Source organism: Paramisgurnus dabryanus, chromosome 8, assembly GCF_030506205.2.
Source record: "Paramisgurnus dabryanus chromosome 8, PD_genome_1.1, whole genome shotgun sequence".
NCBI lineage: Eukaryota > Metazoa > Chordata > Actinopteri > Cypriniformes > Cobitidae > Paramisgurnus > Paramisgurnus dabryanus.
Window position 1 is genome coordinate 3,102,720 of NC_133344.1, and position 26,861 is coordinate 3,129,580.

The 26,861-nt window shown below is 37.1% G+C and overlaps 1 protein-coding gene and 1 long non-coding RNA gene across 3 annotated transcripts in view; one reads left to right on the forward strand and one right to left on the reverse strand.

Moving 5' to 3' along the window:
- Nucleotides 1-26,861, forward strand: part of lrfn1 (leucine rich repeat and fibronectin type III domain containing 1) — an 84,538-nt gene that overhangs the window by 38,255 nt on the left and 19,422 nt on the right. The window lies entirely within an intron of this gene.
- LOC135771789 (uncharacterized) lies at nucleotides 8,748-9,073 on the reverse strand. Of its 2 annotated transcripts, none has more exons than XR_012337142.1 (2): nucleotides 8,930-9,073; nucleotides 8,748-8,893 (listed from the first exon to the last, which is right to left on the reverse strand). It is a non-coding gene; the product is annotated as an uncharacterized lncRNA (long non-coding RNA). The 2 variants fall into 2 exon arrangements; XR_012337143.1 differs by having other exon boundaries at nucleotides 8,926-9,073.

Sequence of the window (26,861 nt, forward strand, 5' to 3'; positions counted from 1 at the left end):
GCTAAAGCAATTGGTATATAATTTTGCAAACTACTTTGCTTTCCACCCTTATCCTTAATAACAGGTGACAGGGTTTCTGTCAAAATAGTTGTTGGTTGCAGCCCATGTGATATAAAACCAGTAAAGCAGAGTGCATGAAAAACTGCAAACCTAGGGCTTTTTCCCAACTGTTCAGATGTAATTTGATCTGCACCCCCATCTTTGAGCTGTATTATTGCATGATACACCTCATTTCTGGTAACTCTCCCTATATCTAACCCTGAGATTTCGTCAATTTTAATTGTCTCACTCTTTATACAATCAAATATAATAGAATAATGTTGTCTGCAATATTCTCATCTTCAGAAACCCCTTCTATCGAGTATGGTAGTGTTACATTACTTCTATTAATTGATCTTACATCCTTCCAGAATTCATTCACATCATTGCAAAATAAATTTTCCGCCATGGAATCAGCTCTCATCTCTTGCTCATGTTTACAAATAAATCGAATTGCATATTTATACCTGGCATTGGCTAACTTTTTCTGAACTAGTTATGGTCCTTGACTTGGCCTACCAGCTATATCCCATGCCTTAAATGATTTCATTGCTTCTTTATGGTATACAGAAACATACTTTTTCCATCCAGGCTTATTAGACCGTGTCAAACATGGTCTACTCACCTCATGCAATGATCCCACAATATCTTTATACATAGAGCACAAAGCAATACCAAGAGAGGGGTTATTACAATTCATATCTGCACACCATATCACATCAATGGGTAAAACTACCTTATTCAGCAGAGAATCAGTTTCTCTACAATATGCTTTAATATCTTCATCTGATAGTTTACACCAATTTATTTTTGAAACACCAGCCCTCTTACACATATGGTTCATCATAGGCAAGCTTTCAAAATTAACAGTCATTAAAAAAGGTACATGATGCCCCATATAAGATTTTAATAGTCTGTATCGTATCATGGGCCTCCGCTGTACTAATACAATGATCAAGCCAATGATCAACTTTTATTTGATTGTTTTAGAAAAGATTACATTTTATGAATGCAGTTTATTAAACGTGCTGTTTGATAAATGCTACCTAATAAAAAAGTTAATTTCTAGCCCTGAGACTATACAAGTACAGGGGTTGTGTGAAGTAAGTTTAAATGTTTATGCTGAGCATCATTTTAATAGTTATCCAATATGTAAAGGATTACACAATATATTGCAGAACATGGGGGCATAGTATATCAGGAATAGTACCGTATTTTCCGGACTATAAGTCACACTTTTTTCTTAGTTTGGCTGTTCCTGCGACTTTGTGACATGGTGCATTATCCTGCTGGAAGTAGCCATCAGAGGATGGGTACATTGTGCTCATAAAGGGATGGACATGGTCAGAAACAATGCTCAGGTAGGCCGTGGCATTTAAATGATGCCCAATTGGCAGTTATAAGGGGCCTAAAGTGTGCCAAGAAAACATCCCCCACACCATTACACCACCACCACCAAACATGCAAAGTGGTAACAAGGCATGATGGATCCATGTTCTCATTCTGTTTACACCAAATTCTGACTACCATCTGAATGTCTCAACAGAAATCGAGACTCATCAGACCAGGCAACATTTGTCCAGTCTTCAACTGTCCAATTTTCGTGAGCTCGTGCAACTTTTTTCCTATTTGTAGTGGAGATGAGTGGTACCCGGTGGGGTCTTCTGCTGTTGTAGCCCATCCGCCTTAAGGTTGTGCGTGTTGTGGCTTCACAAATGCTTTGCTGCATACCTCGGTTGTAACGAGTGGTTATTTCAGTCAAAGTTGCTCTTCTATCAGCTTGAATCAGTTGGCCCATTCTCCTCTGACCTCTAGCATCAACAAGATATTTCCACCCACAGGACTGCCTCATACTGGATGTTTTTCCCTTTTCACACCATTCTTTGTAAACCCTAGAAATGGTTGTGCATGAAAATCACAGTAACTGAGCAGATTGTGAAATACTCAGACCGGCCCATCTGGCACCAACAACCATGCCACGCTCAAAATTGCTTAAATCACCTTTCTTTCCCATTCTGACATTCAGTTTGGAGTTCAGGAGATTGTCTTGACCAGGACCACACCCCTTAATGCATTGAAGCAACTGCCATGTGATTGGTTGATTAGATAATTGCATTAATGAGAAATTAAACAGGTTTTCGTAATTGTCCTTTAAGTGAGTGTATATACAGTAGCAGGAAAAAGTCCCTGACCGCAAAATCATGCAGCCCTTATAGATGTGTGAATATTGTCTGTTTTTACCTCAGATGTTACATTATGTGTTTCTGTGCCAATGATACAAGTTCATGTATATTACATGGATTTGTTGATTTAACTTTAAAAAATGATCAAGCGGCCACAATAGCGCCTGGATAAACAAGATTATGTGAAAATAACAGAGGGAGGTTGTGTAGATAATCAGCAGTTGATTCGACACGCCCCCCCCCCCCCCCCCCCGAACAACACCAGCATGATAATATGTTGATTTCAATCTCTGTTCAATCTCAACGCTGCACTTTGATGTTAATGGCTGATATTTTACATAAGACAAACGGCTCTTAAATCAGCAGGCGACGGCGTACGCGCTCACCTGCTCTTGTCGCTGTTTAGAGGACTGGTGAATATTCAATACCTATCTCATCTCCATCAAGAGCTCCATTTCTCTTTCAGCCTAATGAAATTCACAGACCTACATTCTTCTGCTGAGTTGCCTTGGAAACAAGTTCTTTAGGCATTTATTTTTTCCTTGTTACCGGAGATCCAGCGGATCAATTGAGCGAGTCTTCCGAGACGAAGACGGGAGACGCTCCAGTACACAATCTCTGAGAAAAGACATTTGTGTCCCAGTTAGGACTTGAATATACACACACAATTATACCTCAGTCAGTAGAAGATTGGGATTCGGTTATTAAACTCATAGAGCATTACACAAATTGATTAAAGATGCCATTTACAAGCAATGCAGCAGAAACTATCACATATATCAATACCTCTATATGCACACGTTTGCTTTGGCAATTGGATTTAGTAATTCAAACGAAATGAACCTGTTCATTAGCACAAAGAGGGTTGATTTCTTTCCTGTTGACTTAAAACACTTTTCGGAACTTGATGTGACTTCATCAAAACATTTCTTAGACAAATGTCACAGTAGGACTGTTTATATAAACTATTAAAGGCAAGAAAATGAGGAAGAAAGGAGAAAAGGGAATCTGTCCTGTTTGCTGTGATCTAACGCATCTTTTCTGGCCTGATTTCTGACTCTTGACAGCGTATGAACTTCAACTTATTGATGCTTTTAGCTTTAATGTGAGTGTTTATCATTGCCTGTGTGATGTCACATGCTCAGATGTTATATTGAAGGCCAGAGCTGATATTCTCAATGTGTCCGAAACCTGCAAAGATATTAAATTATGTACCAGAAAAATGCACTTATAGAGTAAAGTGATTCACAGTGACATCCAAAGCTTGCCAAAAGATTTATAAATGTAATTTGTCGACGCTGTTCAACAGACTGCATGGTGGAAGCTATCAATTTTCTATTTCTGTACTGAATCGAATCTCTGGAAACACACAATTGTTTTGCTTTTCTTTAAACCCCGAGGGAATTTTCTCCATCAACCGTCATCAAAAGTAAAACTCTTTATGGCAGATCAGAGAACATAAACTGTGATGTACCATATTTGTTTTTTATATTACTCGTTCTTTCGTGTCAGATATATCAGATTTGATTCTTTTTAAACTATTTACTGTTTCCTCTGACTTTCAGTTATTTGTCACAAAGGATCCAAAATTAGATGCTGTGCTCCTGTTGTGTGGCTGTTCAATTGGGAATTGAGTATTTCACTTTTTTTTATAAAAACAGATATTACAGCATGAAATGTTGCTGTTTCTACAAAGGTATAAGTAAAAAAATTAAATGCAAAAGCTGCTAAACCAATTTTGACCGAATGCTCTTGGCAAGTATTAGGCTATAAAATAATTTTGCTTTAAAGGGGACATTTTACAAGACTTTTTTAAAAAGTCAAATAAATATGTATGTAAAGTTTTAGCTCAAAATATTATAACGATAGTTTATTATAGCATGTTAAAATTGACACTGTAGGTGTGAGCAAAAATGTGTTGTTTTGGGTTTGTCATTTTAAATTGCAGTGCTGTGGTTGGATAGTGCAGATTAAGGGGCGGTATTATCCCCTTCTGACATCACAAGGGGAGCCAAATTTCAATGACCTATATTTTCCACACCTTGCAGAGAATGGTTTAGCAAAACTTAGTTACTGGGTTGATCTTTTTCACATTTTCTAGATTGATAAAAGCACTGGGGACCCAATTATAGCACTTAAACATGAAAAAAGTCAGATTTTCATGATATGTCCCCTTTAAATCTGCTAAATCACAGCGTAGGGTTTAAGGCCAGATTGATCTCAAATATAATACACTTCAGAAAGACAGAAAGAAAACTTTACTTTCTGGTTGTGCTTCTTAAATCAGTTCAGGAAGGAGCATTATGATTGGTGGATGAAAAGGTCAATGCAATTGGCTAAGTAGGACATTCTCCAAAAAAGATACGTATGAATCGCAGCCTGGCAGGAACGTCTCAAATGTCCCACACAAATGCAAAGCAATCCACACACATGACATTTTGGAAATGCATAAATTGCATGTGCATGATACATATTTGTGAAAGCATTTGAAATATATTCAGGTGAGATATATTTGAGAAATATTTTTGCTTTGCTTGTGTGTTTATGAACTGCATTTTGAATTTATGAATCTGATTTATGAATGTGAATTGTGCTGCGCATTTATGAGTTATATTCTGCAAATTTATAGTATTTGAGAGCAATCTGGCCTTATATTCAGGCTATTCAGAAATACCGCTTTTCTGGCAGAATTCGTTAAACATCACAATGATTTTTTTTTTGCAAAGTCCTTTGATTTGAACAAAAGTTGAATTAGATGAGCAATGGAGCATGTGTTTCAGATTACACTGTCAGGCTGCAATTTTTTTACCCGGTTAAAGGAGGTTTACTTGAATATATCAGATATTGAACACATTTTTGAGTAAAAAGCTTTATTCAGAAATAATGGTGAAGAGAGAATGGAGACTTTTTTTTAGAAGTATAGATTTGTTTTCTCAAAAAGCTTGCATGCACTTTGCAAGCTTGATTTTTTGAAAGAAATGATTTAAACAACCTGGTCTCATGGGAAATACGTACCTCTGCACACTTTTTTGCAGCGCCAAAAATATGTACCAATAGGCACGTATTGCTACAGTTTTGAAAAACAAACGTCCACTGGGGTCGCTAAAGAGAAGAACTCCATGTGACATTACATTAGGAGTTGCATTTCATTACATCGCGAGATTTAACAACGCATTGGTAAGTTAAGTGTCTTTAATTTGATATAAAGTTTATTACTCTATATAAATCAGGTTAAAAGTGTTCAATTCAATCGCTGTTTTATATCTGTCAGTTCTGCTTAGGCTTATTGTATCTCAAAATGATTTTAAATCAGCACATCGTAACTAAAACGATTAAATGCCATCCTCAGCTTTAACGTGACGCAGATTCGATCAGTTAATATTAGGATAAAGGTAACGCGATACGCGTCGATTTTACCATGCTTTACCACAGTACAAGTTTATTTCGGCTACTGCGTGGTAAAACCCGAATACGCGTCGAATTTACCATGCTTTACCACAGTAACAGTTTATTTCGGCTACTGCGTGGTAAAACTCGAATACGCGTCGAATTTACCATGCTTTACCACAGTAACAGTTTATTTCGGCTACTGCGTGGTAAAACCCGAATACGCGTCGAAATTACCATGCTTTACCACAGTAACAGTGTATTTCGGCTACTGCGTGGTAAAACCCTAATACGCGTCGAATTTACCATGCTTTACCACAGTAACAGTTTATTTCGGCTACTGCGTGGTAAAACTCGAATACGCGTCGAATTTACCATGCTTTACCACAGTAACAGTTTATTTCGGCTACTGCGTGGTAAAACCCGATACGCGTCTAGTTTACCATGCTTTACCACGGTAACAGTATACTCTCACCTCAGCCCCCCCCCTCCCAGAATGTTTTAGATGTCTTCATATATAAAACACCTCCCATACGAAAATAACCCATGGTTTTATTGTGGTAAAAGTGTAGTAACCATGTTTTTTTGGTGTATTGATTACTATGAGCAAAACCATGGTTTTACTACAATAACCATGGTTAAACTATGGTTTTTGAAAACCATGGTAACTACAAAATAACCATGGTTTTGACAAACACCTGATTCCACTCATCAGTCTTGTTCCAGAATGTTTAAAACGTTCCTTAATTAACACACTTACAAGCTAATGAACTGAATCAGCCCTTACAAAATTTAACCATGGTTTTACTACAGTTAAAACCAAAAAAACATGGTTACTGTAGTAACTACAATAACCATGGTTTAATTATGGTTTTTGAAAACCATGGTAACTACAAAATAACCATGGTTTTGACAACCATGGTTTTCAAAAACCATAGTTAAACCATGGTTCTTGTAGTTACTACAGTAACCATGTTTTTTTTTAACTGTAGTAAAACCATGGTTAATTTTTGTAAGGGCTGATTCAGTTCATTAGCTTGTTAGTGTGTTAATTAAGGAACATTTTAAACATTCTGGAACAAGACTGATGAGTGGAATCAGGTGTTTCATATAAGGAGACATTTAAAACATTTTGGGAGGTGGACCTTGAGGACTGAAGTTGGGAACCACTGACCTAAAGGATTATTAGGAACACCTGTTCAATTTCTCATTTATGCAGTTATCTAATCAACCAATCACATGGCAGTTGCTTCAATGCATTTAGGGGTGTGGTCCTGGTCAAGACAATCTCCTGAACTCCAAACTGAATGTCAGAATGGGAAAGAAAGGTGTGGTGTTTAATCAGACCCAGCGCGCACAAAAAACACGCGCGAGTGAGAGATACGAGCACGCGAACACTATTCGAGCGCGAAAAAGCAGAACACAATTGTGTAAAGCATCCTTGCGAGAGCGCACCTCCGCTCAGCGCGCACAAATGCAGTCACGCGAGCAAGGGCTTGGATGAGCTTTTGCTCGATTCTGACTCTCTCTATGCTCTCACAGCTGCACCACACACGCTCGCTCGATCAATATGACTTTTGGGTCTTTGGGGGCGGGACATTGACTGATGTCTTCGTGCCTATGATTGGTTGGTTGATTTAATCAGTGATTTGCATAATCTTCTGTTCTCAATTCGTATCCAGTCAATCTAGGTAGAGAAGACACGTTTTAATAGGACCCTTATGTCGGAGCCAACCCTATCTCAGCGAATTCGTAATAATTCAAACGATTTAACCAAGTGGCTAAATCGTATAAAATCATACGAGCTGGCTCGTACGAAATCGTACGATTAGTTCATCGCATTTAACACAGCCCTGTGTCGCAGGGATTTTGTGCTAATTAATACGAATATATTAAATCGTACTATACCATACGATTTTGTTCATCGCATTCAAGAAGCGTGACCCGTAGCCAGAAAAAAACCTCTGGGTGTGCATCTGAAAATCTGCGTGTGTCACAGGCAGGCAAGATAACCAGAAACGCTGGGGAATTCAGGTGCTGTAATCGACTCATCTCGTTATAGATCAAGATAATTTATGAAGATCTTTAAACGAAGGATTGGAATATCAGATAGTTGACATGGTAAGCAAGTTAGTTAATATTTTTAATTAAAAAAAAGGAAAAAACGAAATAAAACGAATAGCATACATTATTGTTGTTGCGGTGTGTCATGTGACAATCATGACCCGTCGCCATGGACACAAGGGGTCAGATAAAATATTTGTAACTTGCGTGTGAAAGGTTTATTTTAAATATATATATATATTCTAAGTAAACAACAAAATTGAAACTATAAATAAATATTCTGCATCCATTTTAGGTGTGCCACTCTGGGTGGCTCCGGCACACTCGTGGCTACGCCCTGCCGTGACCCAAATCTCATTCGCACATCATCGCGAAATTTATCATCAATTTACAAATGTCATCACATCTCGGTGAGTATACCATAAAGTGTATGTTTGTTCGATTTTAAATTCATTATATGTGTTAATCCAGATCGGCTTCTAAATGTTCTCTGAATTGTATTGGTCATCTATATTACATTCTTTCTTTTTGTTCAAAATAAGTTCAACACAACACATAATCAAGCAGTGGGTGAAAAGCTAGTCACGTTATGTTAGTCACCATTAACATAACGTGACAGATCCTCGATCATTTTATTATATTCATATTTTTGGAATTAACTACCAATGTACTTCTACTGTGGTATTTTGTGTTTATAGTACACAAATCGTACCATGTTTTTACCGCAGTTAGTCTACTTCTACTGTGGTGTTTTGTAGTACAGTAACAGCAAACCTTATGCTTTTACCACAGTAGTTCAGCCCTTTTATACATGGTAAAAAACAGTAACAACAACACCGTGCTTTTAATACATTTGATGTACAATTCAGAAATCTTTAGACATTTGGATCTTTCTTTTTGGTCAGTTTTATTCTTTTGCCGTTTTATTTATTTATTTATCTTATTATATAGTCTTATGATAGTGGGCGGATCTTGGGTAAATAGTTGTAAATAGTTATATACATACAATGTTTAGTAAATAAAGAATTTAAAAAATAGCCAAAATTTGTAATTCACAATTTTTTTTGTCTTGCAGTTTCTTCACATACATCTCATACTCCTCCATCTACACGCTCCACAACATTTAAACCAACGGCTCTTTTAAGAGCCATCACTTGCAAAAGCTTTCCTACTCACTCACTCACTCACTCACTCACTCACTCACTCACTCACTCTCTCTCCTACTCACTCACTCACTCACTCACTCACTCACTCACTCACTCTCTCTCCTACTCACTCACTCACTCACTCACTCACTCACTCACTCACTCACTCACTCACTCACCCTCCAACTCACTCACTCACTCTCCTATAGGGATGTGCAAAAAAATCGTCTGCGATTCTCATGCGTGTTTCATCAGTAAAGCCAGTTTCGTGATTAGAAGTAAATCGCCATCAGCTGCTTTCAGATGGAGCGGCATTAATTACACAGACCCGTAGTTCACCGAGAAGATAGGCAAAATTGCATCGATTATCGGAGTCGATTTTCTTTGATTTTGAACCAGATTTTGCCTAGCTTCTCGTTGAACTACGGGTCTGTGTAATATATGCCGCTCCATCTGAAAGCAGCTGATGGCGTTTTACTTCTAATCACGGAACCGGCATTACTGATGAAACACGCATGAGAATCACAGACGATTTTTTTGCATAGCCCTACTCTCCTACGCACTCACACACACACTCACTCTCCCCCTCTCTCTGTTTGTCCCTCTTTCAATTTGCTTTGCCTATTTCTCTTTGCATTCTTTCTTTTCTTTAATATGGCATCTTCAGGTTTTGACCAGTTATGCCAGGAAGCTGCAACTATTTCAAAACATCTTGACATGAAAGCTGACAATGCTGAACTTGAAGCAGCTACCAGGGAGGCTGAAGAAATTCTACAAATGTTCAATCCTCCACTGGTAATGTTAATTACATTTCAGTTTCCTTCTTCATTTGGTTAATTTTTTATTTACACTTAAGTTGCTTTAATAAATGTATATTTTTATCTGTTCATAGATTTCCAAGTCCTTACTTTCAATCACTTTTAGCATTTTATTTTAACATGTTTATTTCCATTTTTTTTTCAGCTGAAAAAGAAGACCAAACGAGCGATTTCCTGGACTCAACAGACACAGTGAACTTTGAACTGCATTTCAAAGGTAATATTGGTTATATAAAATATCCGTATATCCACATAAATGGACTCAGGTCCGTAATAGTGCCAATATAAATAATATAGTTTTATAAAATTGATTGTTGTCTGTTGTTACATCTGTAGCCAGCTTCTCAGCCGCAACACCGAGAACCAGAGTTGAGGTCAATGTACTGCTGAGAAAAGTGCAAGATCTGTTTAACCAAAAATATAGTAAGCATATGTTCAAACACTTTTTAAGTCTTGATAACCTAATATACCTTAATGTATCCATGGCATTATTATCAAATCAATAACTTATTTGTGTCCATCAACCATACGATTATGACACATTACCAAAATGACTGTTTACAGCCGGTACACTGGCTATTAACAGGATGGGAGAGTCACAATTTTCCGACTGTGTTACAATGTGTAAAATGTACATGCATGTGTTTGCCCGTGTCTTTCAGAGGATGCCGGAGGTACTGGAAGGCTCCCCTACCAGTCCCTGGTAAATCAAGGCATGACAGTTAAAGTTGCAGGACAGCCTCAAAAAGCCATCCTATTATGGAAGGAAGCAGTTGGAGGGCATTTTCATTTGAAATCAGTAAGTGAGATTAACAGTGGTTTTGTTTCTCCACCTGTGTTTCGGCAGATCACTTGGCTCTATGCAAAGTGGAAAAAATAAGTTAACTAAACAATAATACGGGCCTACATTTGAGTCTTTGTATAGTGCAGCACTGGGTGGGTTAAGTTTTGACCCACAATAAGTAAATATTGGATAGAACAAATGCTGGATTGTTGTTATGCAACCATGGGGTATAATAACCCAGCAGTTGGGTTAAAACAACCCAGCATTGGGTCAATATTAACCCAGTAGTGTGTTCTGTCCAATATTTACCCAACATGCGTAAAAAAATAACCCAGATATTTTTAGACTGTGGGCCACTATATTTCTCCATGTCTCCCCAACCAGTCGAGGCAAATGGCTGCCCATTCTGAACCATGGTTCTGCTCGAGTTTGCTGCATATTAAAAGGAAGTTGCCATTGCACTCTCAGAAAAAAGGTATAAAAGTTGTACTTTTTTGTCACTGGTACACTACCTTTTGAAAAGGTCCTAAAATGTACCATTTAGGTACAGATATGTACCTATGAGGTACCAGCATGTAGCTTGGTGGTACCAATGTATACCTTTTAGGTACAAAAGTGTACTTTTTGAAAAGGTAGTGCCCCAATGTCAACTTTTGTATCTTCATGTACCTTTTTTCTGAGAGTTTGTAGCCTAATAATATAAAGAGTACAGTATGGTCTAGACCTACTCTGTTTGAAAAGTGCTGTGAGGAACTTTGTTATGAATTGGCACTTTAAAAATTAAATGTAATTCAATTGAAACAGATTCAGGTTATAGATTCTGTATGTGTCTATGACAGTTTGTAAGGGATGTAACACTATTTCTTAGTTGCAGTTTCCTCATTACAGTGGACACATTTTCTAAAAAGGCACCTCTCCAGAATATCCTATAGCTGCTTAGTTGAATTTGAATAGTGATTGTGATGGCCCTTGGCAACAGTTGAATTTTATCTATAAAATTATATTTCTTCATTTATACTGCTGTGTGATGCAGAAAGACCAGTTATTTGTTATGCTTCTAAGTGTTTCTTTTTTTCCCTATACATTAATTAGATGCAGCACAATGCAACTCCACTGACAAAGCAGAAGGAATGTCAGAGGCGATGGACGCAGAAGGTACGCTGAGTTGTTTTTATTTTATCTTTAAATAAATATATTAAACTTTTAAATATATTAAACTTAAGAAGCATAGTTTACTAGATATGTAATTGTGGTCATTACACTGTACATTTCACCACTATACACATTATTAAAACAATAATCAAATCAAAAGATGAAATCTGTGTGTGATAGTTTAACATCTTCAAATCAACAGACACAGCAGATGTTGCCCAGAAATTTTAGAGGCTATGTGTGAAAATGGTATTTCTTTTCATTGTAATACAATTTGAATGGTATTGCTTAAGTTCAAGCTTAATTAAAACTACTCTTCTGAAAAGTCTGCCATTGACATTGGACACAAAGAGAAAAGCTCACTTGTTTGAAAATTACAATTTAGATATACAATACTTATTAAGGTGACATTTAACATCTTTTATAGACCATTTTGCAAGATGTAAACAACACTGGTCCAGAAGCACGTCCTGTATCAGTTTTTTAACACAGCATAAACGTTGGGATAAAATACAACCAACAGGACATATAAAACTTAATCAAAAAGTTAAAGAAAAATGTTTAAGATGTTTTCTTTATGTGTGAAATAAAGAAAACCGTTACAAACTGAAACAGGAAGTTGCTTACATCTTGCAATGATAATTTTACACTTTGAATTGGCTGTTGATATTTAGATGCAAACAATGAATGGTACTGTATCTGTATTTGACCTACAATTTACTAATTAACTATTGACAGTATAAATGTTGACACATTGCATTATGAATTTGTAATTTAGATTCAAATGTTGTATTAAGAAAGTTGTTATTATGTTTTATGTTCTACAGAGCTGGAAGAAAAGTCCTCAGAAACAGCCACTACTGTAGCTATCGTGATGACTGCAGATTAAGGTATCTTTTCAAATTGTGCTGATTTTTATGTCCCATTGTGAATAATAAGCTCTTCCTTATAGTAGACCAGGCCAAGTAGACCTGGTTTGGAGGCAGCAACATGAATAAAAACAGTTAGTTTCAACAGATTACAATACTTTAACAAGAACAGATATTGGAACAGAACCATAGACCAAAACATTTAAAAAGGGAAACAATCCACTACACAGTGACACATTGTGACAAATCAGCCTCCAAATCTTTCATTTAGGATCTAACAGCATTAAACTAGATTCACTTTGTAAGTCTTTCAACGGGCAGTTTCCAGGCAGAACGTGCAGAATATATAAACAAAGTTCTGTACATACATTTGGGACCTAATGTATAAAAACATTTTAAAGGGTGTTGTCCAGGACATTGTCTTAAATTACAAACAGAGATAGAAGGTGAGCACACCAACAATTGCTTTTAAAATGATGATGTTCCTGTGTACAAGCCTATGAATGGCTAGAACAGGCCAACCTACGACTGTATGAGTTATGGCATTACAGTTAGTAATGCTAAAGCTGAAGAATAAAGTGCTGGTGAGATTTTTTAAAATTGAGTTACACTTCTGAATCATGTTTGATTTACATACATTTCTGAAATGGAAAACCCAGAGTTTTCCTTGTTTCCGCTTTCTGAAATGTGCCCCAGGAATTCTTCTTTGTTGACCTGCTTGTATCTTATGATTGAGCGTCAGCAATACCCACATTTTAATTTGGCAATAGAATATTGAATAAACTGCCTTTGAAATGTTACTTAAAATATGCTCCTGAGTATTAATTCAACTAACTGGCTTGACTTAAATATATTTGTTTTGATAGATGGAGGCCATTTGTGCTGTGTCTGCCGCGTCCTTTTCGATGACAGGAAGAAAAATGCTTCAAAGAAGTGGCGTTCATGGTCACAGTGCACAGTGTGCCAATCATGGTCACACACTGCATGTGGTTTTAAAAAAACATGTGCCTTAAATGCCAGTGTAAAGACACCATGCAAACAGCCTGTAGCGCTGCATCAGTGATAGGAAACATGCTAGTTACACAAGATGTTTTATGTTTTAACTTTGAGTTGTTTTTACTTTGTTCATGACCCCATCCCTACAAACACACACACACACACATTTTTTTTAATTTTTATGTATTAGGTGCCATTTAATCTTTTTCATGCAAATGTATTGTAATGATTACACTTATAATAAAACATATTTTTCATTCACTCTTTATTGTTGTCATTTGTTGGCACCATAAGTGTGGTCCCTTTACCTGGGACATGTGGGGACCAATTAATATCTATTGTACTGAATTTAGTCCACAGGTTGTAAATGATAAGTAGCCTATTGTTTCATATTTTATCAATGGTTCGGTAGGTTGGGTGTTGGCAAAGACCTCGCCATACTTTTCAATACAGTGAGTCAAAGTTCGATTTCATGTTATGATTAAATAGTTTACATAACTTTCACTTCTTTTTGCAGTCTTGCTGTCACTGAGAGGTATTTGGCAAATTGGATATTGAAAAGTTGGTTTATGTCAGAGCAGTAGTGATACTTGTGAAAACTTTGATATACAACTGAACAGTACAATTTAAACAACTTTAAATACAATGGTTGCTATAAAGGATGATGGGGATAATGATGTTATGTGTATCTGCTTTATCAAAGTGATTTTCCTCCATCACACAGATGAAGTTGAAGCAAATCTCTATTACCACATTTAATGTTATGAAAAGAACCATCATGACAGAAATATATATTTATATATGAATTGAAAGTAATACAAAAAAAATTGAGACCAGAAACCCATCATGAGTTAAAAAACTGGCTATGCTCAGTTGTAAGGAATTTTTTGGAATGATTAAGTAATTTCACATTTTGTGTTTTAAATTAAAGTGACAACACAAGTAACAAAATTTGGTGTTCCAATAATAAAACTGATTGTGTTGTTTTAACACATCTGTTTTTAAAGTGTATGTATTACTCTACAGAATGCTGTACCATTCATTAACAAAGTTTTAAATAATATATACTGTATACTACACTTTACTATAGTATTGGTATTTACTATAAATTACTTTAGTACTTTTTATGTGTGCAGAATTTTTATGACTGGACACACCTGATCCACATACATTTACGATATAGTTTGCATACTGCTCAGGCCTGTCTTTCTGCTTAGAAAGACGGAACATGAAACAATACATAGGCTTCCTATACTATACACATAGCTGAAGCATTCAGTTTCTCAAAGTGTTTGGAAGGAGGGGAATGGTACTCTAATGGATAAACTAAATAGGCCTGTTTACAATTTTTAGTTGAGCTCAAAAGAAAACATCTAAACAAAAATAAATAGGCTACAAAAGATGCAAGAGAGCAAACATTATGTACATTATGTAGCAAACATTGTGTATAATGTTTGCTAATCTGGGTATTGACAACCAATAGGCCTAATAATAATCTACTAGCCTACAATCAGAGACGACTACCCATCAGACTATGATCTTATTTATTAATGGTATGTTTTAATTATCATAGCAGCATTGACATAAATAGATAGTATATGCATAGAAGCCCAAACAGAAATGCACAGTTTGTGTGTGTGGCCAGCAGGTATTCATCAAGGTGTGGGGTCTGTTTACACAGCCAGAAACAAACAAACAGCTTTATTTTATCTAACCGTAACCTTATTGAGCCTTCAAAGTGCTCTCTGAAACTACACCTGAGATGGCTTGTGTACTTGAAATGAGAACATGAAAAGTTTGTTATAGAGCTAAGCCAAATACATCGTTAGAAAGATCTTGACCTGCAGAATAACATATGTCAGTATAAAGAATCTACATGGCTCCTGCTTTGAAATACGGACCTTTAAAACATCACCTTGGTGCATTTTTGAATGCTTATAATTAGGCAACAAAAGGGGCTTTAGACATGGGACAAACTCTTAATGAGAGCTGACCTCAGTTATAATGTCAATATAGTCAACAACTTGGGACTCTATCTATCAAATATGGTTAAAATTTATTTAAACCTATTTAACATTTAAATATTTAAAATCTGATTGCATAAGTGTGTTAACAATCCCCTAAACACCTTGTACTCTCAACTCACTATTTACAACCTCCAATTATAAGAAAAACACAAATGTTTTAAAAAACTACAATTCCCTACATGTGTGCAATGCAGCTTGATACAAATCAACACTAAAATTGTAGTTTTTCTGGTTTGCAAAGTAGGGCTGTAAAAACATATATCTACTGAATATATAAACACCTAGTTCAGACAAACTATTAATTATGCTGCATCTAGATGATCTACGTTAAGAAAATGTAAAAAAGTTGTTTGTTTAAGATATTTTAGCAGAAACAGTGTTTTTTGCTAGATGGGATACAGCTACGCGCTTTAGGGTTAAGTTTGGGGTAGAATTCGGATGTAAACAGCGGATCTGTCTAGATGTGATACAACTTGTCTTAAATCGCGTGAAATGTTTGGTTTAGGGTTAGGTTTTGGGGATAGGATTAGGATAATAACAGCGCTCATCCGCGAGATTTTGCTGTTGCTGTATCCCTTCTAGCCACAACACCGAAACAGCAGAACACGCAAACCCCGCCTTCAACACAATGCACTTCTGTAACCTTCTGCTACCAAAAAACTCATTTCTCAAAATCGAATTAGAAATTGTTCAAAATGATTATATTGTTGAGTTATCAAGTTTTTGTTTTCTGTAGGAAAATGTTGAATGTCATTTAAAAAGAAAACACGTCATGCAACCAACGTGGTTTCAATAATAGCAGCCAAGCAACCACCATAGCAACGAACTATATAATACTAAATGTAATATAATGGGAAGAAAAAAGTATTAATCCACATCAACTTAGTTCGGGAGAATTTCAAGCCAATATGGTTATGTAAGAACCTACTGTATGTGGCAGTCTTGTGGATTATGACTGTGAAATCATTGTATAAGTAATTTATTAAGTTAATCACTATTCATTCACCTCTAAAGTGTGCTGTGACAATTGCTGAAATCATGACTATAACTCATTGTGGAAAACATTTTATTTTTTACAAACTTTTACAGTATTTGTTTCAAAGGATTCAAGATTCAATACTTTGTCATTTCAACTTAGCACACAAAAACAAAACACCTTACACACATTTGTACATTACAGTAAATAAGTAACATCACAATGGTAAACACACAATTTTGTCCTCACACAGACTAGTGTGATTATGTGTGCTTAAAAACAGTACCTACGGTTTAAAATAAATCAGACCTAGTAAAACATCATGTTTGCACAAGTAAGGCGAGCATTATATTACACCACCATAAAGGTTTCTATGATATGCTGCAACATATACTATACATTTACATCATTCTTTTTACAGAATACAATATCAGACTAGAAATTAAAAAAAATATCTGTAGTGCTAGTTCAAGTCTCAAGTCTCAATTTATTTATAAAGCACGATTAAAAACAACTCCACTTGACCAATGAACTGTACAATGAGATAATGACTAATTAAAAAAAACACAAATATACAAACCACATCAACATCAGACAACAAATATCATCACGAGTCATAGGCCTTAGTAAAAAAGTATGTTTTTAACTTAGATTTAAAAATATGTAATGTTGGGGATATTCTTATATGAAGCGGTAAAGTGTTCCAAAGTTTAGGTGCGGCTATGGCAAAAGCTCGGTCACCCCTAGATTTTAATTTGGACTTTGGAACAGTTAACAGATTCTGGTTGGCAGACCGAAGAGTTCTTTCTGGACGATATTCACCCAACAAATCCGAGAGGTAGAGGGGAGCGAGTCCATTTAACGATTTAAAAACTAGCAAAAGCACTTTAAAATCAATTCTACACTGTACCCGAAGCCAATGTAAAGACATTAGCACAGGAGAAATATGTTCGTATTTACGAACGCCGGTTAACAGCCGCGCAGCGGAATTTTGAACCATTTGTAATCTCGCTATTAACGAGCTATTTATTCCCACATACAGCGCATTACAATAATCAATTCTGGACGAAATAAAAGCGTGGGTTGCAATTTCTAAGTGTTTAAAAGAAAGAAAGGTCTTCACTTTAGCCAGCATTCTTAATTGGTAAAAACTCGCTTTTACAACTGCATTTATTTGCCTATCAAATTTTAGTGCACTATCGAAAAATACACCTAAGTTTTTTACACTTGATTTGACCGAAGAAGATAAAATACCAGAATTTCCAAAAGAATTTTCCAGAACATCGGGCGAGCCAAACACAATGATCTCCGTAGTTATCATATTTATCCACATTGTCATTATCACTCTTATCATTGTATACCAGTGTCTGTATGCTTGGCATGGGGAGGGCCTGACACAAGTGGGGGTTGTCTGCAGGAACAAAGTCTGATACATGTGGGTGAAACATCACAATGGCTTGATGTAGTTTTCTTTCCAGCTGTTGGAAGCGTTGAATGAGTCTTCATATGTAAGGCATCAATCCCTCGCCTCCTCGAAACATCATCTTCTTCAATCTAGAAAACAAAATGCTATGTTATGTTACCAGGTGGTTTCTAATATGATTTGCAGGTAGTTAGTTTGTCAGATGGTTACTAGAGTGACTGCTGTGTGGTTACTAGGGTAAAGTAATTATACTTACAGTGTCATCAAAGCAGAAGTAGACATGCCAAGAGGGATCACATGATTCCTGAAAATCAATTGTCGCAGGTAAGAAGCTCATCTGCGGTGACCATTGAATGCTGTTGTATTCTTTTATTGCCTGTCTCAGTCTATTGCTGGAGCTGGCTACCTGCTTGGAGAGTCTAATGGCAATGCCCTGCCCATCTGAAGCAAAGCTAGGAAACAAGCATGCAGAAAAATGAATGTATTAGTTTGTATTATAGTCCTTTTTAAGTTCAAACCTAATGTCATATTGTATCTACTTATCCACTTATAGCACTATACATGGATATATTCTTCTCAGGTGGAGGAGGACTGCTCTCTCTCCCTTGATTCAGTTCTAGCCTTGAAGTTGGACTCTGAGCTCACGGTCCACATCTTTAAGGGTAGACTGGAAGTTTGAATCAGACTCTTGCCATCTTCTCCCAATACGGTATTTTTTCTCAATGTTCAGCAGAGTCCTCAATTCTAATATCTACACATTACAAAAAGTACAGCACAAAAGTTCAGTAGCTAGCAAGCAGAAAGCATTACCGTGGTACACCTGACCAAACATATGTTACAAGTAAGGCCTTGGCGGTAATAGATTACTAATTACACCACATGACGATTTGCAATAATGCTGCAATATTTTTTATTTATAACCACTGTGGTGGCAGTTTCCTTCAAAACTATGCCATTACTATAATCACACGTTGAAGCACATCAGCAAGGCACTTAAAGGAAAACACCACCGTTTTTCAATATTTTACTACAGGGCTATTCAGATCTTACCCTGGAGGGCCAGAGCACTGCATAGTTAAGCTCCAACCCTGATCAAACACACCTGAGCAAGCTAATCAAGGTCTTCATGATCACTAGAAAATCACAGGTGGTTAATGGTACATAAACTCTGTAGTGCTCCAGCACTCCAGTGTAAGATTTGAATAGCCCTGTTTTACTATGTTCTTACCTCAACTTAGACGAATTAATACATAACTATATTTTTTCAATGCGCGCACTGTTAATCTTTGTACAGTGCCTTGTGAATGTATTAGCGTTTAGCCTAGCCCCATTCATTCATATGGCTCCAAACAGGGATGAATTTAGAAGCCACCAAAAACTTTCAGGTATTTAGACGAGTAAGTATGGTGGCACAAAATAAAACTTTTGTGTGGCGCCATAGGAATGAATGGGGCTAGGCTAAATGCCAACACATTCACGAAGTGCTTAACAAAGACTAAAAGTGCATGCATTGAATAAAGATAAGTATGTATTAATTCATCTAAGTTGAGCTAAGAACATAGTAAAATATTGAAAAACGGAGGTGTTTTCCTTTAAAGACGTCTGTAATTACCAAAGTCTTACATAAAAACATTAAACTCTTACTTGAACTTGTAGAACTGAATCAGTCTGATGATGTAGTCACTTTTCCATCTACAGACAGAGTCTCTGAAGAAAAGACAACATTACTACCACAGTACCACTGTAATAAAGTAATTAATTTCATGTTACTTCTGTTTCTTTGTTAATAGTATTCATGACATTCTTACAGTATTTAAGACTTTAACTTCAGTTCCTTACTTATTGGTTTCTGTTGGGCTAGCTTTTTTCCATCTCTCCATGTCTCCTTCAGAAATCAACACTATACAACAACAATAACAGAAAACAAGACACACATCAATCCTAAATACTCTTGTGCAAAATGCACTTATAAATGGAATGTAATATTCTCCCATCTACAACTAATTGTTACCTGCTTCTTATGTGCATTGTTTACCTGGTGCCTCTCTGATGACAGATGAGATATCTTCTTGAGCAATATTTTCTCTGCTTTGTCTACTCTTTGCAGGAGCTGCACCTCTGAAAAGATGAAAAGACAGTTTAATCTACTTATAGTATGCTTACCATTTTGTGTGTGATTGACTTCACTCCAGAAAATATAAAATGTATAAACAGTGAACCACCAGCACAGAATTTTGAAAGGTTATACAGCAGTAGACACACCTAGGTCAGTTGATTTCCTCCGTCCATAATGCAAAAGGGCATCAGTCAGTAGGTCAAGGCGATGAGATGGAGTCATCTCCTTTGTGACTCTGGAAAATCTTTGGAGGAAAGACCACAGCCTTTCCATTCCTTCCCCATCTGTGAGCCCAAACCCATCAAGCCATCTGGTACTGTACTTGATCTATGATTAAAGCAAAGTGGTAAAATATCACATACTGTATACTGACACGAAGCATGATCCTACTGCTTATAGTGATCTTATAGTTATCATAGTATTTGCAGGTTTTGGAGGCACCAATTTCTTTGTAGCAAGCACTACACTGGCGTGTTCTGGATCCAGGTGCCTTGTGTGTGTCAGTGTGTAAGTTGGCGAGTGAGTGAGTGAGTGAGTGAGTGAGTAGGAGAGTGAGTGAGTGAGTGAGTGGGAGATATTTTTTTTTATTCTTTATTTACTAAACATTGTATGTATATAACTATTTACAACAAACCCCAAGATCCGCCCACTATCATAAGACTTTATAATAAAATAAATAAATAAAACGCCAATAGAATAAAACTGACCAAAAAGAAAGATCTAAATGTCTAAAGATTTCTGAATTGTACCACAAATGTATTAAAAGCACGGTGTTGTTGTTACTGTTTTTACTATGTATAAAAAGGCTGAACTACTGTGGTAAAAGCATAAGGTTTGCTGTTACTGTACTACAAAATACCACAGTAGAAGTAGACTAACTGCGGTAAAAACCTGGTACGATTTGTGTACTATGAACACAAAATACCACAGTAGAAGTACATTGGTAGTTAATTCCAAAAATATGAATATAATAAAATGATCGAGGATCTGTCACGTTATGTTAATGGTGACTAACATAACGTGACTAGCTTTTCACCCACTGCTTGATTATGTGTTGTGTTGAACTTATTTTGAACAAAAAGAAATTATGTAATATAGATGACCAATACAATTCAGAGAACATTTAGAAGCCGATCTGGATTAACACATATAATGAATTTAAAATCAAACATACATATTTATACTTTATGGTATACTCACCGAGATGTGATGACATTTGTAAATTGATGATAAATTTCGCGATGATGTGCGAATGAGATTTGGGTCACGGCGGGGCGTAGCCACGAGTGTGCCAGAGCCACCCAGAGTGGCACACCTAAAATGGATGCAGAATATTTATTTATAGTTTCAATTTTGTTGTTTACTTAGAATATATATATATATTTAAAATAAAGCTTTCACACGCAAGTTACAAATATTTTATCTGACCCCTTGTGTCCATGGCGACGGGTCATGATTGTCACGTGACACACCGCAACAACAATAATGTATGCTATTCGTTTTATTTCGTTTTTTCCTTTTTTTTTAATTAAAAATATTAACTAACTTGCTTACCATGTCAACTATCTGATATTCCAATCCTTCGTTTAAAGATCTTCATAAATTATCTTGATCTATAACGAGATGAGTCGATTACAGCACCTGAATTCCCCAGCGTTTCTGGTTATCTTGCCTGCCTGTGACACACGCAGATTTTCAGATGCACACCCAGAGGTTTTTTTCTGGCTACGGGTCACGCTTCTTGAATGCGATGAACAAAATCGTATGGTATAGTACGATTTAATATATTCGTATTAATTAGCACGAAATCCCTGCGACACAGAGGGCTGTGTTAAATGCGATGAACTAATCGTACGATTTCGTACGAGCCAGCTCATATGATTTCATACGATTTAGCCATTTGGTTAAATCGTTTGAATTATTACGAATTCGCTGTGAGATAGGGTTGGCTCCGACATAAGGGTCCTATTAAAACGTGTCTTCTCTACCTAGATTGACTGGATACGAATTGAGAACAGAAGATTATGCAAATCACTGATTAAATCAACCAACCAATCATAGGCACGAAGACATCAGTCAATGTCCCGCCCCCAAAGACCCAAAAGTCATATTGATCGAGCGAGCGTGTGTGGTGCAGCTGTGAGAGCATAGAGAGAGTCAGAATCGAGCAAAAGCTCATCCAAGCCCTTGCTCGCGTGACTGCATTTGTGCGCGCTGAGCGGAGGTGCGCTCTCGCAAGGATGCTTTACACAATTGTGTTCTGCTTTTTCGCGCTCGAATAGTGTTCGCGTGCTCGTATCTCTCACTCGCGCGTGGTTTTTGTGCGCGCGGGGTCTGATTAAACACCACACCTTTCTTTCCCATTCTGACATTCAGTTTGGAGTTCAGGAGATTGTCTTGACCAGGACCACACTAGTGTTGGGCGATATGCCCCATTTTGAGATCGTCCTATCGTCAGCCTGTGAGATCGGCGATACACGATAGTATCGGGGGGCGGGGCAGTAGTTTACTCATTTATTTATTTGTTCATTTATGACAAGACTTGATTGGTGGAAAAAAGATCAAGAGCAACACCGTCATGAATGCATCTTTCTTAAAACTAATGGCATTAATCTGAGCGCGTCATTAAAGCCCAGACGCTCTTTGCGTGCCAGAGAGCGAGAACAGGACATGCGCTGGTTTTAACCCTCTGCGCGCTAACAACCTCTCTAGTGCAAGGAAATGTCAGAGATAGGGCTGCTCAATTATGGGAAAAATCATAATCCTGATTTTTAACACGATTACTTAATGACTGTAAAAACATGCACCTGCGCAGACACAAGCAGCGCACATAAAAATAATTAAATGCATTTGTTTAGTGCTGTTGCAGAAGGTTACACGTGTCAAGCAGTGGTGCTCTCAGAGGTGCCTTTTTAAACACCTTTTTTTTGCCTTTTTTTAACTGGTCCAGCGGAACACAATCATATTTTAAACACGAGGGATGTATTGCTAAAACTCCTTGAAAAGCATATCATAAACAGGATTACTATCTGACTTCAAGTTCAGACAGAGCGCAGCTCTCTGCACGTAAGCGAGAGTGGCGCCAATATGCAGCAGGTTATATTTTAAACAAAAGGAATAGTTTGCCTCAGCTCGCATGAAACGCATTAAACTGCACAAATACATAAGGATTACTACTTCAGTTTATGTTTAGACTTCGGACAGATGCGAGAGCGCGTGCATGTGAGACAGAGGGAAGCGTAGCTGCTCATCCACGCGCTGGATTTAGGTGCTAGAACGAGTCCGAGACGCGCGCATTAAGTGCATCTGCGTGCAAGAAGGAACTCTCTCTCTACAAGCTCTCCGCGTAAAGTGAAGCACAAACCCTCATGCGAGGAAAAGCATGCAAAACTATGATGATGATGATAATAACAACCATTCGCCAACTATCGTCATGACTATCGCCATGAAAGCCTGCCATTGGCGATATGTCGGACGATCGTCGATACACGATACTATCGTCTATCGGCACAACACTAGACCACACCCCTAAATGCATTGAAGCAACTGCCATGTGATTGGTTGATTAGATAACTGCATAAATGAGAAATTGAACAGGTGTTCCTAATAATCCTTTAGGTCAGTGGTTCCCAACTTCAGTCCTCAAGGTCCACCTCCCAAAATGTTTTAAATGTCTCCTTATATGAAACACCTGATTCCACTCATCAGTCTTGTTCCAGAATGTTTAAAATGTTCCTTAATTAACACACTAACAAGCTAATGAACTGAATCAGCCCTTACAAAAATTAACCATGGTTTTACTACAGTTAAAAAAAAACATGGTTACTGTAGTAACTACAAGAACCATGGTTTAACTATGGTTTTTGAAAACCATGGTTGTCAAAACCATGGTTATTTTGTAGTTACCATGGTTTTCAAAAACCATAATTAAACCATGGTTATTGTAGTTACTACAGTAACCATGTTTTTTTGGTTTTAACTGTAGTAAAACCATGGTTAAATTTTGTAAGGGCTGATTCAGTTCATTAGCTTGTAAGTGTGTTAATTAAGGAACGTTTTAAACATTCTGGAACAAGACTGATGAGTGGAATCAGGTGTTTGTCAAAACCATGGTTATTTTGTAGTTACCATGGTTTTCAAAAACCATAGTTTAACCATGGTTATTGTAGTAAAACCATGGTTTTGCTCATAGTAATCAATACACCAAAAAAACATGGTTACTACACTTTTACCACAATAAAACCATGGGTTATTTTCGTATGGGAGGTGTTTTATATATGAAGACATCTAAAACATTCTGGGAGGGGGGGGCTGAGGTGAGAGTATACTGTTACCGTGGTAAAGCATGGTAAACTAGACGCGTATCGGGTTTTACCACGCAGTAGCCGAAATAAACTGTTACTGTGGTAAAGCATGGTAAATTCGACGCGTATTCGAGTTTTACCACGCAGTAGCCGAAATAAACTGTTACTGTGGTAAAGCATGGTAAATTCGACGCGTATTAGGGTTTTACCACGCAGTAGCCGAAATACACTGTTACTGTGGTAAAGCATGGTAATTTCGACGCGTATTCGGGTTTTACCACGCAGTAGCCGAAATAAACTGTTACTGTGGTAAAGCATGGTAAATTCGACGCGTATTAGGGTTTTACCACGCAGTAGCCGAAATACACTGTTACTGTGGTAAAGCATGGTAATTTCGACGCGTATTCGGGTTTTACCACGCAGTAGCCGAAATAAACTGTTACTGTGGTAAAGCATGGTAAATTCGACGCGTATTCGAGTTTTACCACGCAGTAGCCGAAATAAACTGTTACTGTGGTAAAGCATGGTAAATTCGACGCGTATTCGGGTTTTACCACGCAGTAGCCGAAATAAACTTGTACTGTGGTAAAGCATGGTAAAATCGACGCGTATCGCGTTACCTTTATCCTAATATTAACTGATCGAATCTGCGTCACGTTAAAGCTGAGGATGGCATTTAATCGTTTTAGTTACGATGTGCTGATTTAAAATCATTTTGAGATACAATAAGCCTAAGCAGAACTGACAGATATAAAACAGCGATTGAATTGAACACTTTTAACCTGATTTATATAGAGTAATAAACTTTATATCAAATTAAAGACACTTAACTTACCAATGCGTTGTTAAATCTCGCGATGTAATGAAATGCAACTCCTAATGTAATGTCACATGGAGTTCTTCTCTTTAGCGACCCCAGTGGACGTTTGTTTTTCAAAACTGTAGCAATACGTGCCTATTGGTACATATTTTTGGCGCTGCAAAAAAGTGTGCAGAGGTACGTATTTCCCATGAGACCAGGTTGGATTTAAACAGCAATAAAATGACTAAAGCAACATTTGTGTAAATAAGGCATTTCAATGACTGACTTATAACGTTTTCATTGGCATTAAAGTGAAATTATTGAACGTAAACATGGCAGACGCACTTAGAGGGTTTTGCATCTGAGCTATTCAAGTGTTTAGTTTGCTTGTTTACACGCTTGTAAACTTTTTGATACTTGAAAGAGGATTTTATGAGTATCTTTTATGTATCATATATCATATTATATTATACCCTGCATCATTAAATCTGACATTTTGATGTGTAAACTCATATAAACATCTGTGAACTGCTCACGAGCTGCTTGGGTCTTGAAACAAAAGGGAGGAAAGTGCAGAAAAGGCAAAAAAACACATCGCTATGTTTGGGAAATGAGGCGTAAGATTCGGTCTGACTGGACACCTCAGTAAACATGAAGAGATTATGGAGGAGATGATCGTGTCTTCCTCAGGCAGAGCACCGGTGAAGGGTTAAAGGTTTGATTCGGCTTTTGTGCTTTCGACACAAGCAGCATTTTATATTTTTTTTCCTCCCGGCCTTTTAGCGTGTGAGCTGAATCTGTGAGCACAGAAATCAATACAGCTAAATGGGGATCAAGAGAGAGAATATCAGACGCATCAAACACGGGCCATCACACCACATCAAAAACTGATGGATGTGGATCAGAGGCCATTTTATTCCTCCCATGTCACTCCAGGTTTATTGCCACAATTTATATTCCAATTAGGACGCTCATACAACTGTCTAATTTTCCGGCAGTTCAGAATGGGTCCGGAGTGTACAAAGCTATTACTCAAATTCCACGGCTCGTGATTATGAGTTATGAGAGGGAGAGAGGACTGTGTCCGTGTAAACCTCGGTCTGTATTGTGTGTATTTATTGGAATTAAAAGCATAGCAAGGTCAAGGATATGCTTTAATTTTCTGAGAGCGGCGCAAATTTGAGGTTTTCTTTTTCCTTGACTTACATAAAAGGTTAGGAAGACTTTAAATTAGTTATAGAAAGACTTTTTGGGGTCAGCGACATTTACCACACAAAGTTAACATAAAATCAAAGTTTACCCAGTTGACGTTATTTATAAATTGGTACACTCTTAAAAAGGTCATTTGAGGTCATGTAAATAACATTGTGAGTGTTTGGTGTGATGCACATTATTTTCCACATACCGTACATTATTGTTACTCGATTTTTACAAAGCTCATCATTTTGAAAAGCAAGGTGTGCACTGATTGGCCGAATACCTTAAGCTTGGCCCCTTACCATATTTGGAATATCAGCTACCAAATTACAGCGTCTCCACGACATGGCGGCAACAATACTACAGCGAGAATAAAAGTTCAAATAAGGCTGCGTCCGAAATTGCATACTTTGATAGTAGGTAGCTACTGAATTAGATGAAGTATCTACTCATCGACCGTTAAAACAGTAGGTACTATAAAGTATAAATATGGATAGATTGAATGAATTCGGGCGTACTACATCCGCCATGTTGATACATCACGTGATATATGTCATTATAAAAAGAAGTTAGTCATTA